The following is a 19,977-nucleotide window of genomic DNA, read 5'->3' on the forward strand; positions in this document are numbered from 1 at the left end:
GCATTGGTGTGTATGTTGTAATATGTGAGGGTGGGGATGGGAGTGTTTCGTGGGTGTCCCCCTAACTTTTGCCTCCCCCCTCCCCCATGTCGTAGGTGCTGTACTCACCGTTGTCTTCGGCTGCGCCGCTGTTGGTCTTCGTAGATGAGTAGGAATACAAGGGCCGGAAGAATGTGTAATTCGGGCTCCATGGAGTCCTCGTTCCTCGTGGGATGTGTTGAGGTGAGCGTTTTCCCATTGCAGTAACTGTTTCCGCCGTGTTTTTATCCACGGTGAATCCGCCCCAGAAAAGGTGGCGGATTGGCGGGTTGTGATACTATGGACGGTACATTGTCTTCCGCCTGTCTGTTGGCGGTGACCGCCGCGCTGCTTGTCTGTACCGCCGTGGCGGGCGGTGTGTTAATGTGGCTGTCTTTGTTGGCTGTTTCCGTCAGGGTCATAATTCTCTTTTTTTGTCCGCCGGCCTGTTTGCAGCATTGGCGCACCTTTAACACCGTCCGCCAGGGTTGTAATGACCCCCATATTTCTTGTAGCTGGAAGAATAATTTCAGAATTTTTGAAACTTTTAACAACTTCACTGTTAGACCTGTCATCCTTGGCATGGTTTCCCCTAACTGTTTGCCCTCTGACCTTCTGTTTTCCTGACTTCATTTTTGCTGGCTTTAGGATTCTGTGCACTTTACCTCTGCTAACCAGTGCCAACGCACAGATGCTTTGTACTCTAAACATGGTGAAATTGGACTATCCACAATTGACATATTTAATTTACTTGTATGATCCTAGTAAAGTGCATTATATGTGCCCAGGGCTGGTAAATTAAATGCTGCTAGTAGGTCTGGAGCACTGGTTGTGCCACCCACCACAGTAGCCCTGTGAACATGTCACTGCATAACCTGTTTGTGCAGTTTTCAAATGCCATTTTGACCTGACCAGTGTCAAACCCACTTGGCTGGCCCAAACCTTCCTTTTTATTACATATGTCATCCCTAAGGTAGTACCTAGTTAGCCTTAAGGGCAGGGTGCACTGTATTTAAAAGAGTCGGGCATGTTCTTTTAAGTTTAACATGTCCTGGCATGGAAAAACTGCTAAATTCATTTTTCACTACTGCAAGGCCTATCTCTTCCATATGTTAACACAGGAGTTACTTTGAAGCATACTTTAAGTGTAACTTCCAATTAGGAAAATATAGAAATTTGGAGTTTGGTGCCTCTGGGTTCACAATTTATGGTGAAGTTGGATTTTAAATTGTAAGTCTGAAAATGACACTTTTAGAAAGTTGGCATTTTCTTATTTTAACCTTTCTGTGCCTCTGCCTGTCTCTGAATACACGTTTGGGTTAGATGACAGCTGGGTTTTGTGCATCCCCATTAGACAGTCACACAAAAGGGAGCTTGGGTGTGACATTTACATCCTAATGACCCTTCACCAGGCTGCTGGGTCTTCCTGGGCTAGATGGGAGGGGGGAGTTAACGTACTTGAATAGGGCTGTGACTCTCCTCATAGAAATGGTTGCATAACCCCCTGCAGAGTGTCTGAAGCCTGGGAAGGAAGGACATGCACCTTGTTCACTTCAAAGGCCTCTCTTTGAAGTCTCCCCGCTTCAAAAGCTCAACTGGATATAAGTATTGTACCCTAACCCCACCAAATCAGAACTCTACTGGAACCAAGGACATTCTTCCAGGAAAAAGGACTGCTATGCTGCCAAGAGGGAGTACCTCTCTGCTAGCTGCAGTGCTGTTTTGTCCTTCTGCTTGCCTTTTGCTGTGCTGTAGGAGGGACTGCCACTTTGCTATGTGTTTTTCTGTGTTGGCCTGCTGCCTGCTGCTTCTTGACTGGAGTAAGAAGGAGTGGTCGTGTTCTTTACATTTCCAAGGGCTTGTTGGCTTGACCCCTCTTCTCCTGCAGTCTCAGGGAGATCCAAGATGACCTATAACTCTCCTGGTGATGCTCTACTCTGCCATTTGTGAGTCTTACCCTTGTCTCAGGTGCCTCCTCCAGTCATGGGCCTAAGAAGTGTGTTCTGCAGCTATTTGCGGCAAAAACCAGCACATCAACCTGACTGCAGGAGACACTTCTGACACTGACACAGAGGCTTCTCAAAGTCAGTGGATCCACAGCCTGTACAGCTCAACGATGAGGCTCTGTGTGGCACGACCATGGTGCATCACGTTCATCTCAATTGCATTTGACCCCGACACAGAACCCCACTGCGAGGCTCAACAACAATGCAGTGATACGACTGCATGGAAAATATCACTGCATCGCCTACACATTTGCTCCTCAACTCGGACGCTTGCTCCATCCAAGGTACTCTTTCAGTGGACCATGCATGGGTTCTGTAGCCGGCCTACCCTCCATCGTGGTCAGCCTGAACTTTGGATTTGCACCAGTCCATCGCGACCTCAAGTGTCAGGAAAAGTATTGCCAGTGTTGTTAAGTTCTTTCCTTAGCAAAAACGATTCCCCATTTCCTTGTACCCACCTTGGTTGCAGCGGCGTCCTCACTCCCGGTGGCTCTTGCGAAGGCTGTTCTTAGAACTAGCTTCTTCAGGTTTAACTGCCACTCAAGATGGTGGCTGCAAATCTTTGTGAGGTCAGCGCTCTAGTGTTTCTACCTTAGTCTCATGCTGAAGCTTCCCTCCAGCTGTTTCTCTCTGGGAGCTGTGCACTTCAACTGTCATCCTGAGGAGATTAAGCAGTGTTCCTGAGGCACTTCGTTTCATAAAGAATTCTTCCAGTTTTGAGTAATTAATTCTTTTTCTTGTTACGGTGTGCACACCAGCTACTTTCTCCCTTCTGGAGAAGCTGAATTTCTTCCTTCTTCCAACAACTGGCTATCGGCTTTCTGAGGAGAATTAGTTTTGGCTTAACAGAACTTCAAGCAACTACAGTAAGGAATCCTTTTGTATGATTTCCAGACTTGCCAATATGTATATGTACATATGTATTCAAGAACTCTTTGCTTTGCAGACTTGCCAGTCTTAGAGACAAACCTCAGTCCTCAGACTAATTCCTAGAGACTGTGATTGAGAAAACTGAACCTTGAGAAGGAGTTTTCTTTCCTATAAACAACATTAGTAGATTGTATATTTGTGAAACTTTGAACAGTTCTCCAGACAACCTTGGATACCACTGACTCCTGGAGAAAAGAAGATGTTAAGTTAACATTGTTCTCTTAGAGAGAGGGTAGTCTCTCAAAAGATCCAGGTTAGGAGTACAATAGCATTTGGTGAATGTGAATGGCTGAACAGTTGAATGCGCAGGAGGAATGTATTTATCTATGCTCTTATCACCCGACTGCAGGTCCTTCCTTCAAAGAAATCCTAATAAGAAGAAAGGTGCAGGTTACAGAAGCACACACTGGATATCCTATCTTCAAGTGGGAAACACAGACTGGAATTGGATCTGGAGGCGGGCTCTCCTTTTCTATTCCCATTCCCCTTTCCCCCAGTGGATGGAGGGTTCAGATAATCAGTAAAGTCTGAGCATGCATCTGTCGGAGGGAGTTGGGTAAAAGGCATCTGCTCCTGTGGAAGTTCGATTTAATGGGTCATCTCCTGACATCAAGTAACCTTTTGACACATACTGACTTCTAAGCACTATTTTGAGCTTAATCTTTAAAAATTAATATCTCGACCTGTACTGACTGATTGGATTTTTGGGGTTTTGGTCTTGTTTTACACAGATAAATATTCTATATTTATCTACACTAGTCTAAACTGGTGTGGAGTCTTTTTTTGTGGTCTTACTGTAATGTAAGTGTTTCATAAATACTTTACACATTGCCTCTTAAGTTAAGCTAGTCTGCTCTGTGCCAAGCTACCAGAGGGTGAGCACAGGTTAATTTAGGTTGTGTATCTGGCTTAACCGGACTGGGATGGTGGTCCCTACTTAGACAGGGTGCATACTTCTGCCACCTAGAGACCACATTTCTAACATACACATTGTTATTTTTTTGGAAGTCAGCGATTGATCGAACGGGAGCCAGAGAAGTAACAATGAAGAGGCGAATGGCAGTTGGTCAGTTTGGAGCATTCACACTTAGTAACAAAATTACCCATACATTAAATTAATTCACGTGTTGCTGAAGAGAAGAAGAAAAAACACCAATTTGCTTCAAAAGGACAATGTCCATAAACATAATAACAATCTTGAGCACTCTAACAATGGTCAGAATCCACTCCTCTGTAAGTTCTCTTCTATTTTTTTTTATTGATAAATCAAGATCTGCATCAGCAGGTCTTCCAACTGAACATGTTTCATCTCTGGATATAGTTCTTGTTAGAAATGGGGTCTTTGGTTGGCAGTCAGTGAACCCCCTGTCCAAGCAAGGATCCTCACTCTAGTCAGTGTAAGTCACACACAATCCAAATTATTCTGTTCCCACCCTCTGGGAGCTTGGCACTGAGCAGTCAGGCTTAACTTAGAAGGCAATGTGTAAAGTATTTGTGCAATAAACTATGCAATAACACAGTATAGCACCACAAAAATACACCACAACGTTTAGAAAAATATATAATATTTATCTGATAAGATGCAGGTCAAAACGATTAAAATGCAAGTATATGTTGAGATATCACTGTAAACGTGATATAAAGTGTCTTTGGTCTTTTAAAAGCAATAAATGTCTCTTTCAAGTACAAAGTACCTGGTTTGCGTTCAAAATCTCCACAAAGAACCGCAGAAGAGGAGATGCGTGGAAACAAAGGGAGTGTGCGTCGATTTCTCAGGCCACACACAGCAATGCGTTGTTTAGTTTTCATGCAGGGACGGCTGTGCGTCGATTTCCGGCGCTCGGTCATGGATCCTCTTTGGGTTGCGGGGTTTTCAGACGTCCCGGGGATGATGTGTGGATTTCCGGTGCTGACAGGACAAAGTCACAGGGGCTGTGTCGATTCGGTGGGTGTTGCGTGGAAATTTCTACCGCACGGCAGGCGCTGAGTCGATTCCTCTCTGGAAGTCGGGCTGTGTCGTTCCGGCTCAGCTGTGCGTCGATCCAGTGGGCCATGCATCGAATTTCCAGTCACTACGCTGGCGCTGCATCGATCTTCTCATTGTAAAGTTGGGCTGTGTTGTTCTGGTGTGGCGTGCAGTGAATTTTTCATCACGGTGCAGGCTGTGCGTCGTTTCTGGAAGGCTGTGTGTCGAATTTCACCACACAACGAGTTCCTCTTATAGAGTTGAAGTCTTTTTGGTCCTGAGACTTCAGGGAACAGGAGGCAAGCTCTATCCAAGCCCTTGGAGAGCACTTCTTCACCACAGCCAGAGAGCGGCAAGGCAGCAGGGCAACAGCAAGGCAGCAGTCCTTCACAGAAAGCAGACAGATGAGTCCTTTGTGCAGCCAGGCAGGTCTTCTTGGCAGGATGCAGGTTCTGGTTCAGGTTCTCTTCTCCAGGAAGTGTCTGAGTTGGTAGGGGCAGAGGCCCTGTTTAAATACCCAAATGTGCCTTTGAAGTGGGGGAGACTTCAAAGAGTGGCTTAGAAGTGCACAAGGTCCCCGTTCAGTTCAATCCTGTCTGCCAGGGTCCCAGTAGGGGGTGCAGCAGTCCTTTGTGTGAGGGCAGGCTACTACCCTTTGACATGCAAGTGTCAGGCCCTCCACCCTCCCAGCCCAGGAAGACCCATTCAAAATGCAGATGTATGAAAGTGAGGCTGAGTATCCTGTGTTTGGGGTGTGTCTGAGTGAATACACAAGGGAGCTGTCAACTAAACCCAGCCAGACGTGGATTGTAAGGCACAGAAGGATTTAAGTGCAGAGAAATGCTCACTTTCTAAAAGTGGCATTTCTAAAATAGTTATATTAAATTCAACTTCACCAGTCAGCAGGATTGTGTATCACCATTCTGGCCACACTAAATATGACCTTGACCTTCCTACTCCTTTCAGGTCAGCAGCTACCACTCAAATATTATATGAGGGCAGCCCCAATGTTAGCCTATGAAGGGAGCAGGCCTCACAGCAGTGTACAAACTAATTTAGGAGTTTTACACTACCAGGACATGTAAACTACATATGTACATGTCCTGCCTTCTGCCTACACAGCACCCTGCCCTATGGGTTACCTAGGGCATACCTTATGGGTGACTTAAATGTAGAAAAAGGGCAGTTTTAGGCTTGGCAAGTACTTTTAAAATGCCAAGTCGAATTGGCAATGAAACTGCACACACAGGCCTTGCAATGGCAGGGCTGAGACAAGGTTAAGGAGCTACTTAAGTGGGTGGCACAATCAGTGCTGCAGGCCCACTAGTAGCATTTAATCTACAGGCCCTGGGCACACATAGTGCACTTCACTAAGGACTTATAAGTAAATTAAATAATGCAATTGGGTATGATCCAATGTTACCATGTTTAAAGGGAGAGAGCATATGCACTTTAGCACTGGTTAGCAGTGGTAAAGTGTGCAGTCTTAAAACCAGCAAAAACAGTATCTAAAAAGTAGAGGGAGGCTGGCAAAACGTTAGGGGCGACCACCCTAAGGCTCTCAGGTCCAACAGTTCTGTTCTGTGCCAGTAGTAGGGATAGCAACTATGGATCATGGGAGTACTGTCCCATTGGGATTATTATATAGATATACTGGCTACTACGGATTCTGGTTATGTTATGTAATAACATTACAAAAGAGGCCCAGCTAAAAGAACTACCACAGGATAGATAGGAAAAATGATTTTCCTGTTAGAAAAACCCTTACCCACCAGAGTTACCCCTTGGTGACATGCTTCATCATTGGGTTTCTTCCCGTTCCGGTACGGAGCGGGCGTGCTACTACCTACAGTATACGTGAAAGCACTGATGTAGTCTTGTCAATGTGAATCACAGGAGGAATAGGGGTGGTGGGGTCTTGGGTGAGTTAAAAATACCTGTCTCCTAGTAATTCCAATGATATAATAGATCACTTGGAGGTGGTATGATTAAAAAGTTGCTGCGGAAGTGCGGGAGGTAAATGTACCTGACTTTCTAGTCTACATGTTTCGGAGCCTTACCCCTAGGCTCCTCTTCAGGACCAAGGTTGACTCCCTGGTGCCACTCCTTGTTTGACTACCTCTAATTGTTCCATAGGCTCTCATTATTCTAATAAGACTACTAGATTTTGAGTGGCAGAATCGCCTGCGGTGTGGGAGACTGAGTCTAACCCACTACAGGTGACACCTGTCGCTCCAATCCGGGTTCTGCTCTGGCTAACTAGCAGTACCTCATCTCTACCCTAGGGCAGGGATGATTGGGCAGCCGAGAGCATGACTTAACTGCTTTCTCAGGGAAGCCGTGGTCACTCAGGTCTTATCCATTTGTCTCAGTTACATTAGTCTTACATACACAATGACAAGCAGAGGCAGTATATGTTTCAATAATGCTTTAACAATGCGTCTGCATCTTAGATAGCAAAGCGTGGACTGCAATAACCATGACGATACAGCATGACAAGATTAAAATAGTGACAAGGAGAGTAAAACATAAAAATAATGCTACCATATTGTCACGAGAGTCAACAGTCTAATTCCTACCTAAGCTCTGATACAGCACAGCGTGTTAAGCTCTAATTCTGCCCTTCAGGTTCCCCTGGGAAGACATCATCCCCCATACCTGAGCAAAGGCCTGAAATCTGCAAAACAGCTGTAACAAAGCATTCAGAAATCAGCATACAGTTGTGGTTCTCTGGCTGGAATCTCCCTCTAACGTGTAAGGGACAAGGAAGTGTTTTTATAACACTGATGTTCTGAGAAAATGTCCCTATGTAAGGATGTGTATTTTCTATGAATGTCAGAGACTAAACTTATACCACGTACACGGCAACCTATCTTGCTGCAGCCTTGGAAAGAAGCACAGAGTGAGCAAGAATGTCTTGTTTGAGAACAGAATGCTGTCCTAGGCAGATAGAGTGAAAATAAAACAAGACCGTAAAAGTGGCTACTGTAAGAATAATAAAGCAAAGCCGAATAAAATATATCTAGGTTAAAGTCCACAGCGGCTGGCCTAGTATGTTAAAATTGCGTGCGAATGAGCTATAACTAATATGACTACACAACACCCTCCCCTTGTCGGTTGAAGGTGGTTCAAAGCCTAAATATACTTAAAGGCTACTACGCTCAACCTAGGATATATGTAAAAATGTCAATAATGACAAGTTAAAAGGACACATGAGCGTATAAAAGGATAATTTAAAACTGTTAACATGTGGCATAAAAGGGACCGAATTTCAAGAGCTAGTCATTTTTAGAATTTCCAATCAATTTCGGGGACAATGGAGGACAGGAAACATCCACTTCGGCAGGTGTTAAAGTTGGAAAGTCATTGCCGAGAAGGACCAAGGAGCAGGTGTGTTCCATAGCATGAGCCTCAGCCAAAGGCGGCATTCTGTGTTGTGCCCAATGATGAGTTAAGAGCCACATCCTCCAGGAAGGACCACTCATAAGTAGCTTCCCGTAGCAAACACTTCCTCAACGCGCATGTCTGGTAATGAGCCCTCAGCGAGAACATCAACAGATCAGCATCCAATGAAAGCAAGCGCTGCGTAGAAAGACAAACTTCCAGTGCATGTTCCAAAGAGCACCAGAGGCACCGAAACATGGGCTTCACACAATGTAAAACCAGTCTGAATGACAGGGACCAGTCACACTCCAAGTGCTCCAGGAGTGTTGCTCCAAAATACTGCATCATGTGTTCACGACACAGCTGCGCTGATGGGAGCGCTTTTGTTCTTCCTTGTTGGGGCAGGACAGCCATTGCGCATAAAAAATAGCAACATCAAAATGCCAACTATTATAGCCAAAGTTATTGGAAATCCCCCCAAAATACTGGAGAATATTGAGTGGATGGCTGATGGTATTAAATCGAATATGGAGGAGAAGGTGTGAACAAAACCAGAACCAACAGCCTTAAAGAAATTTGGGATTCCAGTAGTGCTAGACGCATTAAATATCCGTCCCACAAGTTCACCAAAGTGTCTTGGAAAGATGGTACTTAAAAGGCACTGCATCTCTGCGGACGACCTTGCCACTTGAAGTGCATAGGTCTCGCGTGCAGATGTAAGAGCCACATGTTTTTGAAAAAATTAAGCCCTGAGTCTGCTCAACTTGTCAAAATTCTAATTAGAAGTAACAATGTGAGGCCAAATGTCAGCTACCTCTCTTATTCTAGTGGGAGGAAAAAGTACGTTAACGCAGCATGTAACAATCTTAGAGACCGAAACAACATAAACTATTCCGGCTCACATCCCACAACAGTCTTCACCATTGAGGAGGACATAGCTGCCGTTTGAAAGCACCTGGAACGTAGGTCTAATCAAGGGGACTGGGACTCCCTTCATATAACAAGCCAAGTTCGCTGCAGATGCGTTACACGCCCCATGCAAGGACATCTGTTTATAAACCATCGAATGGCTGCTAAGAAAGACTTCTTTCATGCCACTGAGACATTTGTTTGCGAAGGGAAGCTCCCACACCTCATGGATGTAACTATCTCCCAGTTTTTTGGATCTTCCTACCGGAATGTGTTTTAAACAGGAGGTGAATTGAAGTGTAGAAAGAGGCTGATTAATGACCCTGTGTATTAACTACTCAGCAGATGGTATTTCAGCCCCAGTAAAAGGCAACTTTTCTAATTGTTCGATGTTTAGCATGACATAATTTGTTTCTTTCTTAGCCATTAGTTGTTGTTGTAGCGTTAAATTAAAAGAAGAAAATATTTCCCTCGCGCTGACGTATTGCCAGGGAACGCGACCCGCCTTCAGTGTTTGAAGTGTCCAACCCAACTGCATAATGGACCTTAGCTGACTCTGTCCATGATGTAAGGAAGACATGTCTGTTTGTATAATGTCTATAGCAGAAGAGGCGATGTTGTTTAAGATGTATCTCCAGTCGGACAGGGTATTAATCCCATTATCTACAACAGCTAATGTCTTCTTTACATTTTCCTGGTCTATTTGCCTTAACCGGGCAGCAGCTTCTTGTTGTGAAAGCTTCCAAATTTCATTATATACTTCATATAAGAAACATTTTCTGCGTTGTTTTTTGGGGCCTAAGAGGAAGTCCTATAGGTCGGTGTTATTAGACAGGAGACGAGGTGTTCTCTAACTGCTTCTAGTGAGGAACACTTTAACCATTGCTGGTATAGTTTCCCTACACTGTATGTTGTTACTATACCCGCTTGTTCGGACGATATAGAGCGATGGTCCGGCCTACTAGTTCTAAAACCCCCTGAGGAACTGATAAAACGTTTGTGACACCCACTGGTATCTATTGGCCACAATAACCACCCTCCAGGATGTGTCAGTGAAACATTAAGGCCCTCATTTGGACCTTGGCGGTCTTTTCGCAAGACTGCTGAGGTTACTCCGGCCCGAAGACGGCCAGTGCAGGCGGTCTCTCATCAATCGTATTATGACTGCTAGCAGCCCTCTGCCCTTTTTCGACAGAGAGCCGCCAGAAGCCATACTGGTGGTCGGCAGTGAAGTGGAGACTGCTCCACCTCCACCGCCACATCATCAGAACACCACCCACCGAATCACAACCCAGGATTCGGCGTGGCTGTATTCTGGTGACAGGGTGCTGGCGGCGGAGCAGCCCCCATGGATCCCATTCCCTCCCGGAGGATCACCAGAACAGGTAAGGTGATCGTCCATTAGGGGAGGGGGTGGGGGGGCATTATGTGTTGTGTGTGTGCATGGGGGTGTGCGTGTGAGTGCGTAAAGGGGTTGTGTGAGTGTGTGTCAGCATGCGGTGGGTGTATTGTGTGTATGGGAAATGTTATGAATATGTCTGTGTGCATGTGTGAATGTATGTGTGCGTTTATGTGTGCGTGTATGTGTATGAGTGGTGTGAGCGTGCATGTAGAGGGTGTGGGGGGTATATGTGTGTGTATCTGGTGGGCGTCAGGGGCGGGGATGGGGAGGGTTTCCTACTACTTTTGGGGGTGGTAGGGGGGTCGTGGGAGTTGGGGGAGGACTCAGGGGAGGGGGAAGGGGGAGAGGGAGACCCCAATCAGTGCCAGGGTACGTATTCCCTGGCACTGATAGTGCCTACCGCCATGGATTTCCTGGCAGTACAAAACCACACGAAATCCATGGCGGTATGCGGGGTCCTGATTCTGCCGGCGGTCTAGTGACGGCTGCCGGGCTGGAGACCGAAGTCTCCAGCCCAGCGGTCGTTACCACCCTGGCGGTCGAAGTGTAGAAGTGGCGGTTTGGCATGGCGGTAACCGCCATGGCCGTAATTCCATTTTTTTCAGACGGCCTGTTGGCGGTATTAATGCCACTTCTACTCCGACTGCCAGGGTTGTAATTAGGGTCTAAATGTGCCTTTCTGGACCCATTCAGCGAACTGATCTTTGGTTACATTTATATACTTTTGCCATTTATGAAAATTTGCAGGGGATGGTATACTGGGAGTGTTCAATTCCTTAATCTTTGCTAAGCCTAAACAACTTGTTTGTTGTACAGTTTCATTTAAAATTATAATTTGAACAGGTATCAGGCATGCTCTAAATAAAGCTTCCTTCCCCCGTATTTGCCAATGTCTAGTTCTCTACACACTTTTTAAGTCAATCGACTTCAGCCAATCTTCATAGCCTTCTATAGTTAACCGGGAAACAAAGGAATCTAAATAAATACATTTTGTATTTGTCAATAGTATGCATATGTTTTCTGTAGGTGGCAATTTAAAATAATACGACTCAGCATTTTGAACATCATGCCCAGAAAAATATTTAAACTTTTCAGAATATGTTCCAGAATTCGCTTGTGGTGGAGTCGGACAATGTTCCCATTGTGTATAATTAAAAACAGTCTTTGGGCTGCTTGCTCTGTGGATGAAATGGTGATCATAATAATTATAGCAAAACACATCACCAGAATTCTCTTTAGATTGATAAACATCTTCATTTACAAATACAGTATAATACTGCAATTCATTCATCATAGAATTAACTGTTTTCACATCCCAATCATCAGAAACATCCCCGGGTATTATTATATAGTTCATTGAAAGTTTAAACACTTATGTTATTTGAATGACCTCTGTAGGGCCCTATATATCAAATGTCACTTTATCCCAAACAATCCCATCAGGAATTGGTATAGTGGAAATGTTCACAAAAGACAATTCTCTGCATACCTTATGAGAAGAAAAATGTGGTTTTAGGACCTCATCCACCAGTTAAACTGTTAATTTTTCAGGAAGAAAATGACGATGTATTGATAAAAAGAACGTGATGACAAACCCAATCCAAAGCAGTAAGGATAGTACAGTCAGGAAAAGCCACAGTTAGTTCCATGGAAGAATGAAGTAAGTTACTTCAAGCCAATTTATCAGCTCATGTGGTTTTGGCAGTTCAGGTGTCAAAGAGGCAAATGAGTCTGAAAAGTCATCGTTGATGTCGGCAAAGTATCCAGAAGCAGTTTGTGCAAAAACTGGAGCCATGTTTGTTGGTGGAGTTGTGTTTCCTGCGGTGGTACAGAATAAATAGCACCATCCGTCTGTGTCGAAGTTGTGTCAAATCGATCAGTAATTTCCATATTATGTGATGTCAGTGGAACCAATGCCAGATCATTTTCCACCCTCCCCAAGCTCGGAGAGGTGTCAGTGTTGCTGCTTACAACTTGTAGAGGAACTTCTTGACCAGTAGAGAGAGGGATTCAGCAACATCGGCCACATGTTGTAGTTTGGCATTGTCGATGGAGACAAAACGATTTTCTTTGGCACCAGCCAACTGTGGTAGAATGACAGTTCTGGTACTGTGTATTCCCAAAACTGGGATCGGTGCACGATAAGAAGGGCCAAATTCCTTTTTCAGAGCAACTTTTTCACGTACTAGATCCCCCAATTTAGGAATCCAGCTGGTAGGAGTTACAGGTACATCTTTAATTCCTACGGAGGCAGCACTGGCAGAAGAGATGTTGTAAGTGAACTGTTGTGATTCCTGTAAGACAGTGACACATTCATTTATGTCAGAAGGTGTTTCTGTCGCCTCCATGCCAGGACCATCAAGATCTGGAACATAAATTTGAGTTCCAAACAGCCACTCATATGAAGTACAACCCCCCCCCCCCCGGGACCTTCTAGGCAGATTGTTAAGTGCTCTCTGGACTCCAAACAGGTGATTAAGCCAACTACGACCTGTACCTAAGACTCTGGCTGTTAAGGATTGCTTTAAATCGCGGTTTAATCGCTCCACTACACTATTACCCTTGGGATGAAATGGAGATGAGTACTGGAGTTGGACCCCCAATGAAGCCATGGCGTCCTGAAAGCCCTTGAGGCGAAAGCAGGGCCCTGGTCCGAGTGGAAGGCCGCAACTACATATGTACTGATAAAGACTTGCAAATCTTTAATAACAGTCCGAGTGTCAGCTGAGCATTGTGGCCACACCCATTGAAATCTGGAGCAGGAGTCAACAGCGACTAAGATGTATTTTTATGCACTGCCCGGTGTTAGGGGACCGCAATGGTCCAAGTACACACATTGTAATGGTTTATTAGAAATTGAAAGGGGTGTCTGCGGCGGGCGTTTAGCAGTGTAAACTTTAATTTGTTGGCAGAAGTCACAAGAAAGGGCATACTGCTTGGCCTCTTTGTATAGGCCTGGCCACCAATAGCGGGCTTGTAACAATGATGCTACCCCCTCATGGGCTGCTTTAATTAACTCTGGTCTTATATCTTTGTTGAGAAGATCTCACACCCCTATGCCTGGTATCTTAACATCAGCGTTTAGGCAGCCTCCCAAGCGGTAGGAATATTTAGCAGGAAATGCTTTTGAATAGGGTGTACCATCAGCTGTAGTTTTCACGGCAGCCCATATGACTGTGTCCGGTTTTGCACTCAAACGGGTTACTGCAGCAACAGTGGCCGTAAAGACTGCTGACTTTGCGGCTTCATCAGCCAGAGTATTTCCAGCAACGTGTATTCCAACGCGCTGGTGTCCGAGTGTATGCACAACATGGATATTTGGTAGCACTTCCTTCAGCTCTGCTACTTTCCCCCACAGAAGTCTGTGTTTAATGGTGTTACCTTTAAAATCTCTGAACCCATTCTGGCGCCAGTAATGCAGATATTCATTAAAGGACTGGACACAATAGTACGAATCACAAACAATCAGCGGGTGCTGTGCAGGATCCAAATGTTCCAGTGCCATCACCAGAGCTTTCAGCCCTGCTAGTTGTGCTGTGCACTCCCCTAGGGTTTGTGTGAATGTATGTTGGGGACAAAATGTATTATCCTCTATGTAGCCACTGCACAAGCAGCGAAGCATTGATGCTTTGTGCCAATTGCAGGTTGTGCAGAGCCATCGGTGTACATGACCCTATGATATTGTTCAATAGGCAGTGTGTTTGCTGGAACTGGGCATTCTAATTCGTATTGCAAATATTCCTGAGTTTGTAATTTTGGGTCAAAATTGTAGTCTACATCAGTGGCAGTCAAAAACGTGGTCCATTGCATCCAACGTGGATGTAATGCTTTTGCTTAGGAATGCTGGCTTTTGTGACAGCTTCTAAGGCTGGGATTGGAGAAATTACAATAATGTGTTTGCCCTGGGCTAGAGGTCTTTCTTGAATGACAGCCATCTGAACAGCAGTGAGTATTTTCTCAGTGGGAGCAAAGCAGTGTTCTGCTGCTGAGTATAAATGTGATTTGTATGCTATAAGGACTGTCTCACCCTCATTAGAGGTTAGATAGGTGAAACCAATGGCACCAGCAAGTACTCTGATGTCCAAGTGTGTTTTGTTGTCCCTTGTGTGTAGATGTTGTGCTGCAAGCATGTCTGTCTGCAGGTCTCTGAGAATGCGTGTGTGTTCAGCAGTCCAAAACTTACTTGAAAAGTCAGGACATATTAAGTCATGTAAGGGTTTTATGCGTGACGCATAATCTGGAAAGTAAGTTCTGCAAAAATTAGGAAACCCAATAGAGATTGGAGTTTTTTTTATTGTATTTGGAGGTTGTAATTGTGCGCATTTTTCTAAGAATTGTGGTGCTAGGCTCTTCCCTTCACTTGATAGCTTATCTGCCAGAAACAGGACGCTGAGGAAGGCTGTTTTTTTGTAGTTTAATTTGTAGCCAAATTCAGCAAATCCCATAACAATGCGGACTACCCATCTTAAATGTGGTAGTAATTCATCATCCGTAAGATAGATATCATCTACATAGGACAATGCTTCAGGGTCAATGTCGTGCAAAATTGCTGTCACATGAGCTGCGAACAGTCCTGGGCTGTTCTTGAACCCCTGAGATGAAGAACATAATTTTTTCGGAGAGCCTCGTGCGCTGAAACTTGTTAAGTCTCTTCTCTCAGGCGCTATATTCTGGCAGAAGAAACCATTGGAAATGTCCTGTGTTGTTTTTTATTTTTTGCGCACTATGTTGTTCGTTAGTGCTGGTGCTATGTGAGTTTTGTATCACATATGTGAGTGTATGATTGTTTGAATGTCTGTAGTCTAAGACTATTCTATATGAATGGTCCAGTTTAGCTACAGGGAATAAAGAATTATTCTTTGGGGGAGATACAGGGTTCAATTATGCCCTCGAACTCTGCGTGAGGATTTCTCTCATGGGTGCTTTCGCATCATGTTTTATTGGATACTGAGGTTGAGGTTTATTTTAATAGGTATTATGTGGTAGGGGGATTCTTTATCCCATCCTACATGGTTGTGATATAACGCGGGTGCCTGCGCCAATGCCCAATCAATAGCATAGGATTCTGCGAGTTCCTCTGGAATAAGGGGCGAGAAAGAAGGTTTAATAACCTCTTCTCCATATGGGCAGGTATGGACAAGTTCTGGTGGCCAATCTTGTTCGGCACACAAGATATCATACATATTTACGACGCCATCCCAAAAGATTGTGTCTACTGTGTGTTCAATGTCTCCTTCTAAATGTAGCATTACCTTATATACCCTATCAGGCGTGTATAGAGCGCTGAAATACTGTGCCCCCGGTATTACAGTTATCTACTGTGGGGACCATCCCAAATGGAAAGCATAACGTTAAAATTCTATGTTTATCCTGAGGTCCTGTATGGCCCCCCCCCTGGGCAGTTAGGCCATGTGCTAATAAATGTGAAGTCAGGGGTTGTCTCATATTGACTGAAATTGCTACCTGTTGCGGATTCGCCATGATAAATGGTAAATTTGTTCAGAGAAGGCACGCCAAATAGGGATTTTCCTTTTTAGAGTTCAAACTTGAACAATCTCCAGTGTCAGATAAGGTATCCTACTTAGCTGAGGAGGAAATCCTCGATTCCACGGATGTCTCCGTATAGAGTACTGAGGTGTCGTTGTATATAGTGAGACAGATACTCAGGAGGACCCGAAAATTAGAGCCTGACCAAACGTTGGTTGCGCCATGTCGCGTAGCCTCTCATTATTCTAATGAGACTACTGGATTTCGAGTGCCAGAGTTGCCTGCGGTGTGGGAGACTGAGTCTAACCCACTACAGGTGACACCTGTTGCTCCAATCCGAGTTCTGCTCCGGCTAACTAGCAGTGCCCCATCTCTACCCTAGGGCAGGGATGATTGGGCAGCCGAGTGCACAACATAACTGGTTTCTCAGGGAAGCCATGGTCACTCAGGTCTTATCCATTTCTCTCAGTTACGTTAGTCTCACATACACAATGACAAACAGAGGCAGGATATGTTTCAATAATGCTTTGATAAAGCGACTGCATCTTAGATAGCAAAGCATGGACTGCAATAACCAGGACAAGTTGGTTACGCATGCACCGCATGTGGGCTGTTGGTGTGTTTCACAGGTTTACATGTTTAAAAGTTTTAAATGTAGTATGCCCTGTATTGTTTATAGTGAGAGTACTTTGGTCTCTCATTTCTGATATTCACGAGTGCCGTGTCCCATGAGTGGGGTGCAGTTTGCAAATAGGTGGCACCACACCCACAAACAACATATATAGCGTCCCTTTACAAATTGGGGCTGTGATAACTATGCCTCTCTTGTATTTCCACATGTATCAATGACGGACACCATAAACAATAGGTATCATCATATGACACCCCATTAGTTAGGTGAATTGCACCATATCACAGAGCATGTATTATTTATGCTTTCATTAGAGGTAATCAAACAAGGAGTGGCACCAGGGAGTCATCCTTGGTCCTGAAGAGGAGTTTAGGGGTAAGGCGCCGAAACATGTAGACTAGGAAGTCAGGTACATTACATCCCCCACTTCCGCAGCCCCTTTTTAATCATACCGCTTCCAAGAGATTTATTAAATCATTGGGATTACTAGGAGACAGGTATTTTTAACTAACCCAAGACCCCACCACTCCTATCCCCCCTGTGATTCACATTGACAAGACTACATCAGTGCTCCCACGTATCCCGTAGGTCGTAGCATGACCCGCTTCGTAGCGGAACGGGAAGAAACCCATTTTTGAAGAATGCCACCAAGGGATAACCCTGGTGGGTGAGGGTTTTTCTAACAGGAAAATCCTTTTTCCTATCCATCCTGTGGTAGTTCTTTTAGCAGGGCTTTTTTTGTAACGTTATATAGGCTATGAAGAGGACACATCCAGTCCCACAACCTCCTTCTCCCTCTTTGTTTTTGTATGTTATGGAATATGCTTACCCTTGAGATCTACGGGATGAATAATACCCTCTCAGCCCTGATGAGGTTCATTGGGATACCTATATCTACGGATGAAGCACATGTTGGCTATAAGGATCTGGTGATGCTGATCTTGATTTATGATTAAAAAACAAGAGAAGACAACATACAGAGGAGTGGTTTCTGACATTGTTGGAGTGCTTGAGATTATTGTTTATGGAGTCATAGAAGTATTTTACTGCAACACTTTTGTTAAAGAATTATGGGGGTTATTCTAACTTTGGAGGAGGTGTTAATCCATCCCAAAAGTGACGGAAAAGTGACGGATTTACCACCAGCCGTATTACGAGTCCATTATATCCTATGGAACTCGTAATACGGCTGGTGGTATATCCGTCACTTTACCGTCACTTTTGGGACGGATTAACACTCCTCCAAAGTTAGAATAACCCCCTTAGACTTAGCACCTGAACATAATTTCAGGAGCCATTCAGTAAGGATTATGAACGTTTATAATGCTCTTGTTGTTTTCACCAAGAGTCAGTCATTAGATCACAATCTCTAAAGGTACACTTACAGCTGCAGTATTCTATGAATCTGTTATGTTTTAAGTAATTAGAGGCAAAGAACATTATTGCATAAGTTTGAAAGTAGTTCTCTTTAGCAAACACCACATGATAGATTATTATTTCCCTATACTATATAAATTCTGTTTCAGCTAGACTAAGAAAACTAAAGAGAGTGTTACATACAAAGATATCAAAAAAGTATAGAGTAAACAATATCGAAATTAGATGCCAACGTCCATTTAGTAGCAGTACTAAACGTTTTTTCTTATCTTTAGATAACAACCCTCATGCAGTGGAGATCAGTCCTAATAGTGCAACCAGCAAGTGTTAAGATATCCAGAGTCTCAGTTTTTCTCTCTTCTCTCATTCTCCTTTCTCCCAGTCTAACTTCTAATAAACATGATATAAGTGTATGGTTGACAATGTGTTCAGAGAAGTGTGGAAATATACATTGCTCTCACTGGATCTGGATTTCTAGGTTAGAAGATGTCAACAGTATGCTGTTTGATGTGCTGACTTATGATGGAGAGGATATTGGTGTATTTTAGCTGATGTGGGTGCATTATATTGAATATATGGATGTATGGTGGCTGTGTTAACATGTGATTGTAGTTCAGTTGAGGTTTGAGGTCGGAGTTTAGACCATTAATGTTGCTTGTGTTGCTGTCTGATGGTGTACATGTTGGTTTATGATGTTTGGGTGGAAATGTGTGTGGGTGTGTTGGAGAATGGTGGTTGCTGTTTTGCCATATGATGTGGATTGTGCCAAGGCATAAAGGTTGGTGTTTTGGTGTATGATGCTGGTTGTGTGGATGCATTGTGGTTGGTGTACTGGCCTATCATGGTGGTTGTATGGATTTATGATCGGGTCAAGAGGATGAATGCAGATGTTTGTGTCAAGATCCATTTCGGGAAATATTGGGGTATTAATATGGTTGTGTACATATAAACCACTGCTACTCTGTAGTGTCACTACCCTACTGTAGCCGTGTGTCCTGTCCCACCTTTATTGCCCCCCTGGGTGTCCTTCCGCACCCTTACAACCTCGCGATGTACCCATTCACCATCCTTGCACCTCTCTGTGTAGCTCTCCCACATCCTTACAACTCACATATGTGTCTTGGCAGTCACTGTATGTACTCTCTGTGGCTACATTGTCTTGAAAACTGTCTGTGAGGTCCTGCCCACTGCAGTTCTTGTGTGCTGTTCTGTACCACCCTACTTTCCCATCTGTGTGCCCCATCACACCTGCGGTCCCTCTGTACGGGCCCACCTCCCCTGCAGCCCTTATGTAATACTCTGCCCACCTTTGCAGCTGATCTATATGTTTTGTACAGGAAGGGGCAACCTCCTGCATCAAAACAATCCTCTGATGTATTTTCTCTTTCTGTGTGTTCTGCAAAATGCAGAACACATAAGTAGAGGAAAACTCAATGAAGAATAAAGATATTTCTCCTTTTTACGCCTCTTCCGGGGAGGAGTCAGGTTTACCATTGTTAGTACATCTGGGAATGTGCCATAATCCATAGGTGGATGCATGGGAACATCCACACTCCACCCATGGAATGCTTCCCTTAGTCAAAGTAAAGCAACACAGTGATTTGCGTTGTGTTTCTTTACTCTGGATTTATCAAGCCATGCCGGGCCACACAAAATGGCCTTACATGGCTTGATAAAGCTGACTTAGGTTTTCCGTCACCCTTGCACCCACTTGCATGGGTGACACAAAACCTTAATAAATATGCCCCTTATCTTTATTCCTAGCTCTTCAGCAGTAGCACTTCACACCACTACCTTCTTCTGCAACTATCTATTCCCCGAATCCCCACCACATCAGTATACAACCTTCATACCTCACAGTGGGTAA

This window comes from Pleurodeles waltl, chromosome 5 (genome assembly GCF_031143425.1).
Source record: "Pleurodeles waltl isolate 20211129_DDA chromosome 5, aPleWal1.hap1.20221129, whole genome shotgun sequence".
In the NCBI taxonomy this organism is placed as follows: Eukaryota; Metazoa; Chordata; class Amphibia; order Caudata; family Salamandridae; genus Pleurodeles; species Pleurodeles waltl.